The sequence below is a fragment of the Siniperca chuatsi genome, linkage group LG6 (genome assembly GCF_020085105.1).
Source record: "Siniperca chuatsi isolate FFG_IHB_CAS linkage group LG6, ASM2008510v1, whole genome shotgun sequence".
NCBI lineage: Eukaryota > Metazoa > Chordata > Actinopteri > Centrarchiformes > Sinipercidae > Siniperca > Siniperca chuatsi.
The window spans coordinates 13086828-13094390 of record NC_058047.1 but is presented as its reverse complement, the minus strand read 5'-3'; positions in this window follow the sequence as shown (position 1 = coordinate 13094390).

Sequence of the window (7563 nt, the reverse complement as noted above, 5' to 3'; positions counted from 1 at the left end):
TTTAAAAGGTACTGGTAGGAAGAATTTTTTTAACGTTTGGGGAGATGCAGCCTATCTGTCTCCCCCTGTCTCCCCCTGCCTCCAGTCTTTATGCTAAACCAGCTAACCATCTCCTGGCTCTAGCTTGATATTTAGCAAGAAATAGCTTCACATTATTTAACGTTAACATTCAGCAAGAAAGTGAATAAAGGAATTTCCCAAAATCCCCCTAATGAAGCCACAGAAAACCATGCTCCATTCTGTTAAGACGGACAGCCAGCATTCAATATCAGTATTTCGTCAAGCAGAACACCAGTATGGCTGCCAGAGGATGTGTTACATTACCTGAAAGCTCTTTCTTGCTAAAATAATTCCATATGTGTATGGGAGAAGCTGAATCTCATGGAGGCACACATTCATGAATGCACCGAGACAAATAAATGCACTCAAACGTATGTTCATACCCCAGAAAGCCTACATAGACTTCTGTTCAGGTACACACTCTTGCACACACACAAACGCGTAGGACATCACCACCACCATCATTCCACCCACAGACTTTAACATGCCCACTGCATTTGTCCATCATCCAGTCAGTTATACCAGGTGTCAATCATCTTCCTAGCTGACCAGCCGTCACGGCGTGCAGCCAGAGTGAACACCGGCCCCCCTGTTGCACTCCAGTGTGAACTTCTCACCCCAACCATAATGCACTTGGCCTCCCTCCAACCTTCCTTCAGCCTCCCAGCTTTTACCTTTCTCTCTCTATTCACAACACCCGCATTTATAGACTCAAACTGATCCATCACTCTCCATGAGTTCACCATGTACCCCCCCCCCCCTTTCTTGTTTAGGCTCTTATCCAACTATTCCTGGTATTTAGCCTGAGTGACAGTGTTTAATAATGTTTTCAAGAATAAAAGGACATTATTAAAAGGGTGAAGGAGGAGGGAGGCTGCGAAAAGGCCAGATTTTCGAGTAGCCAGGTGAGGAACCATGTTTGTATGATGGGCACTCGTTCGCCGGCACAATGGGTCATGCTGGTGGTAACATATGCTGGCATGGATTTGTGGATGTATAATTAAAAAGAAGGCACACAGAAAGGTTTAATAGCTTGTCCAATCATTAAACAACAATTATCTCAACAAATGCCCCCCAGCGTACTTTATCTGACGTGTTTGACACTGATAATGCATAGAGTAATGAGCACGCTCTGAGTAATTTGGTGTGTAATTCTACGTGAAGTTAGCATTAACTGAACATCACAAAAGGCATTACCGACATGTCTAGGAATGTGTGCTGCACGGCCGATCCTGGCCAATGATAAGGCACCATCTGTTCCCCATGCGTGGAACTGGTGGGCTGTCCACGCACACAGATGCACACACTCACCAGTCTTGTCATTTGGTCCAAAGGCCTCCCTCCATAGCTTAGATTATGGAAGGGTTTTGGTGTTATAGGTTGGTTGGTTTTCTTTCTGTTATTGTAACATCTTTGGGCGACAGACGCTGCCCTTTCTTCCTTGCTTCGGTTTCTGCTGGGGATTACGAGGAGTAAAGGGGGTGAAGGGGTGGCTATAAACTCCTGTCTCCGGTCTCTTTTTTCCATGGGGGGCACACAGGGCTCCATAACTGCAATTCTCTTCCCCTCCATCCAGTTTTAATTTGATTGGATGTGCCAGCTGGGGAGAGGGAGAGACTTACAATGGGAGAGAAGAGGGGACAAGAGAAAAAAGGAGAGATCACGTTATATCGTTTTTTCCTCGCGCTGTGTACAATCCCTGGTTGTTGTGTTTGGAAGAGGTTCAGAGTGTGAGAGGGCTGCCTATGGGGCACAGGGCAAGGATAAGGTGACTCCAGCTTAGTAAAATGGTCACAGGATTGTATTTCCACAAAAAGCTTTTTAAAAAATGGCATAACAATCTTTCTGACCTCACTATGGTTTAATTAAAGAGCAAGCAAGGTGAATGTCAGTCAAAGCAAATGGAAATGATACGTTTTGAAAGTAATTTTCCCCCCTCTCTCAGACCTTGTAACATCACACAAGTGCAGCAGGAAAATTGTCCCTTCCAATCAAAGTTCCTGATTTGTATTGTTGTGTTATCTGATGCAGGTTCAGAATGAAAGCTTGTCTACAAATAGCTGGCCAATACCATTCTGGGGCAAGTCACTGTGGAAGTAACCATATGCCTCATATCTGTACTCGCTGGTGCTATTTTAGGCTGTTTGCTTATTGTTTAGTCTGATTTCTGCCTTTGGTTTGAATCTTTGAGCCAAAGTTTTTGGATGAGTGCGGTCTCCACTCATGTTGTCTTGTATCTTTTACATCCCCTGATAAGGATACGTCAGTCCATCTCAGCCCTTCAAAACCCCAGCTCACCTGAAAGTCACTTCCAAGTCTTCTCCCATTGCACAGAACTTCACATTCTCCAACTTCTGCTCCCCAAGGTGGTGGCTGCCATCACCTAGTGACAGAGGAACGATAAGTAGGTGGTGAAGGAGCAACAGGAAGCTGGCTGAAAGCAGGTTGGTGACTGAGGAGGGTGACACAGAGAGTACCACTGGGAAACAGCAGTGAAGAGTCAGAGAAGCAGTCAGAGATCTTCAGAGCGTGTGGTTTCATAACTGGAAAGTTGTCAGTTCCACTCTTCCAACCAACTCAAAAGACCTGCAGAACGAATAAGTAATGCAGTTCGCTTTCATGAATGAATAGTTATTTCTGACTGTTATCAACCAGTGTGAATTGCATCAGTGGTAGTACTTCCCATGGCCTGCATACATCTCTGATGCCTCTCTTTTCACCTTGAAATAATACGGAGATGGTTCCTGTGGTCTACAGGAACCATCTCCGTTTTAATCTAAGATGCAGGCAGAGCAAGATTATTCCCAAGAGCCTTGAAATAATAGTTTTGTTCTATTATTAATAATAGTTTTAGACTATTATTTCATAACAAAAACACAAGACTTACAGTTCAACAATACAGAGGAATGCACAAGTTAATTATATCGCTAATATAAATTCTGATAACAGAATACTGAGTAATATATCACAAATTGAATAAAGTATCTGTCATTTGGTGTGATGAGCATAAGATTCAGATTGTCCCTGAAAGGTCTTGTTTTGGTAGTCATGAACTCATGTGGCATCATCTTTTGTTAAGTCACAAATTTCAGCACCTGACCAGTAATCCTCATTAGTATGGATAAATAATATTTATCATCCCTATATCCTTTATAGCACATGTATTATGGTCATGGAAGAATCGTAAAAAGATTCCCCAAGGCCGTTGTCGTAAACAAATATGTTCTTGTCAGGTTAAATAAGGGGTTAACGAAAAGTGGGGTGGTGCAGAAGCTGCCAAGTGTTTGACGTTGGAGAACTGTCAGACTATTGGCAGGAAACCCCTTGTGGCTGCTGTCTCATATCCAATGGCAGCCTCCCAAGTGTTTGCTGCTGGCGAATTCTGTGTACTGTGGTGGGCATGCGATCGCTCCACTAGCTTAATGGCCACAAACCATCCTTTAGCCACTGACAACCTGCTAGGTATTTGTTTTCTGGGTCAAGGATGTCCCTTGGGGTAGGAGTACATGTTATGTGAGCATGCAGGTGTCCCCACACTTTTCTTGTTCTGTTTTTGTTATCATTTGTTTTCATTCTGTTTCCCTTGTTACTGCTATCATTGGTATACATCATTGCAGTCCACCCAACCCCAACCCCCACCCACTGCCCCCCACAGTCTGCCAACTCATGTCACTGCGATAACGTTGAAACAAAGCGGAGTGCCTTTTTGAAAGAAATTCAGTGACGTAGCCAATCATAAAATTCCTCCTTCATTTAACAAAACCCCACAGAAAACATGCTGCTCACTGACAGGGTATTAGCAGTGAGAAGTGCAAATGTATGTCTGCATTTTATGCTAGTATTTTTCACGTGAGTCTGTGCATGTGAGTTTCTGTGTCTAGGGGCAACGAAGGCAGAAAATATGGCAGGCAGACACCGTTCCCTAATCCCCATGTCCACCCTGCCTCCCTTAACCTCAGCCTTCTCTCCACGCTGGTCGGTTCTCTCCGTCACACTGCAGACGTCTCAGCTGTCCTGCTTCTTCACTGTCAAGGTGCTAACAAACCATGAAAGGTGTCAATATGGAGGTCCTCTGATCAGAGTTTGGCTTGCACATGAAAGCTGTCAAACATGTGTGTGCTTGGAACTCGTCTGGCCCCGGAGCACTGTGCGTGATGGCAGGCCTACGAGAAACTGATGGTGGGCCAAACGGCTCGACACACTCGGGTTCTCAGCGACCCACTCTCTAGGCAGATGTGAGCAATACTTTGGCTCCAGCCAGCACGTTGCTGATCCAAACCTGTGAATCTGATACCAATTAGTGGCAGCCTAATCATGTGCCTCCCGGTCCTGGCTTTTGTTAGGAAACAAAATAAAGACATGGAGAAAAGTAATGGAGAGAGCCAAAAAAGGAGGGTAAAAAAAAAAAAATCCAGAGTGGAGCAAGAAGAGAGGGGCCAAGGGATTGTTTAGAGAAGTGATCTGGCAGAAAAAGGCTTAAATAGTCTCAATTTAATCTGTGAGGAAAATGTTCACTGGGCTTCATCTGTAGGAATGAGTAGGGATATGACACAGTGGACAAATCTGAAATGTGGGATGTACGAGACCTTGTGTTTGCGGCACTGCTGGCCACATGTTAGCTTGATTAATAACCACACCCAAAAACTCACCAAATGCTCACTTACAGACAAATGCAATTACAAACACATGGACATGGCTCACAGTCGCTAACACACATACAGATGCATTATTGTCACTGTTCTCCTCTCCAGGTGGAGGGTTGGCATTTAACCAGTCAGCAATGCCCTGCTGAGCTCCCAGCAGATTTGCAGTTCATCAGAGGGTCATATCTGTCTCACTCTCTCTATATCCATTCATTACTCTACCCTTAACAGCAGCATCGCCCAAAAACAAGGTAGTATACTGCCCCCTAGTGGAACATATATGTCATATAACAAATAGCCCCAGTCGGCCCTGCAGATCTTTCAGCTAATTTGAACCAATAACCTTTGTGTGAACCCTGTGTCATTCAGAGTTCATGTCTGGTGTCTGAGTTAACAGCTAAGCTTCTTTTTATTCTCTGATAATAAAGCTTCGACACATGTCTGATACACTGCATGAATTGAGAGCGTTTGTTTGTTAGTTCGGAGCATCCTATCTGTTGGTGATGATGTCAATGGACAGTGTTCTCAGGCTCCCAGGCTCAGCTGCTATAGGGTCGGTCTACTGTATAGAATACATGCACAGCTCAGAGGAACGAGACCATTCCATATATTTTTAATATCTGTGTTTAGGAATAAAGGAATAATTCCCAGATCTATCTTCTAACCTCCCCAGTCATTCCATGTCATTTATAATTTTCACCAAATGCAAATCTGAAATTTTCTGATTTATTCGTGAGCCTAAATAAGACATGTTTTTGGTTGAAAATTAAAACAAAATGGGGTCCTTTAAAGGAATTATGACATAATAAAATTACAAGGAAACATGCCTATAAAATTGTACATTTTGATGTGGTCTAGTCTACTTTTACTTCTAGTTATCTATGGTTTTTAACTAGTAACTGTAGTATTACAAAATACATGTATATATGTGGGTATTTATGTATGTAGTATATGTATGCTATGCACACATGAGACTGGATGAATATATCCATGTACCTACCCTTGTTTTTTGGTATGGATGTATACTGTATATTCATATCTGTTTTGTACATGAGGCAGTGGGGCAGAGGCATTGTATACACTATCAGGGAGAGTACATATAGAATATTCATAATTATAATTGCCATATACCCTTGTACATGTCTTTGTTTTTCAGCTCAATATCTACCACTAAATATTTGAGGTTAGAAAATTCTCCCAATTAGTTACTTCCCTCTTAACATATTTAATCTACGATTTAACTGGATCATTTTAGATCAGAATTTTAAAGCTGCTTCCAAAATGTTATTAGGGACAACAACAAAAAAAAGACCAATACAATTAACAGAGAATCTAAACAGGCCTTTGCAAAAGAAAAGCAAAGAGAAAAAGTACGAATTTAGTATTCTATATAGAAAGATTTGATAGCAAATTTGTTGCCACTGCTTTTAAAGTCCTCAAAGATTCATTGTGTCAAAGTGTAGCTGTCAGTTTGTACCAGAAGGAAGAGTGAATGTGCTCTTAAGGAATGTACGTCAACATATATTTTTTTTACACTTTCAGATGACACATATTTCTACTGAAAGTCATGCATTATTTCAGGGCCAATAGTAGAATAAATGCTCAAGGCAGCCTGATTTCTAACATGTACTTCTAATGATGCGACTTTGGGGGATTTTCATTCATGTTCATATAAATTTTCTTTTATTAAATATGCATTAGCCTAGTACTCTTTAAACCATAAGGAAACTGTTGTGAAGGAGCAGGGGTCTTTCAATATTTAGTGATATTTGAAATCCTGGATTGTAAAACAAAAAAAAACAAAAAAAAAACAACGTAAGTAACAATGTAAGTAATTTAGGGTTATTTTAATTCCACAAAAGATTTTGTCTAGTTTAGCAATGTTTTTGGGAGATTTGGTGGTTGTCAGTGATGTTTGTTCCTGTATTTTATTTTTTTAAATTATACTGTCATGACACTTGTTGCTGTATGCACTTTAATGTAAAGCACATTGAGTTTCCCTGTAATAAAATGTGCTATATAAAGCGCCCTATATACACTGTATACTGATATATTTACATTATGACTTGGCACTTTGTCGTGCATAACGGTGTAGAAAAATTCTACTTGTTTTCAATATTAATTTATTTTAGTGGAAAAATGCACAAACATCAAATAGAAATAAAACTTTTTTCTTTTATCAACATTTTTTCATTAAATATTAAACAGCCTGCTTTATATATGGGATGGGAACTGTTTTTCTTTTTGTAATCTCTATATACACCTGATAATGATTTTTGTTATTTTATATAATGTTTATAAATATAGTACTTCTAGAAAAAATATTTCTATTAGTACTATATATTATTATTATTAGTAAATCTAAATATACTAATAATGGAAATAGTAAAATAATAAGCAAACAAAGGTATGCTAATATTTAAAAATTAGCCAAATTGTGATCTGAAACATTTTGACTAATACTGTTGTCATGAGTGAGCTGACCCAGAAAACAAAAATTATGTTTTTATTTTTGCAGGAACAAGCGTTTTTTTTTGGAGTACTTTGTTGTGCCCAGCTTCTCTGTATTAATTCTGCTCTGTGGCACATCAGGAAAACAGCCAGGCCTATTTGTCAATGTTTATCATTGTTTTCCCACTCCTGACATACACACATGACCGGCAGCAACATGAAGGGGAATGAAGGGGAGACGCTGATGAGCATGCTCAGTACTAGCAAAGACATATGATGCACTGGAAAGGCACACAGTTATTTAGAAAGAGAGAGAAAAAATGGGCCATTGCCTCTCGGTGGCCTCCCTGACAGCATTTTCACATAACAACTGGTCTGCTTTCGTGGACACGCTTATCTTAATGAGGCC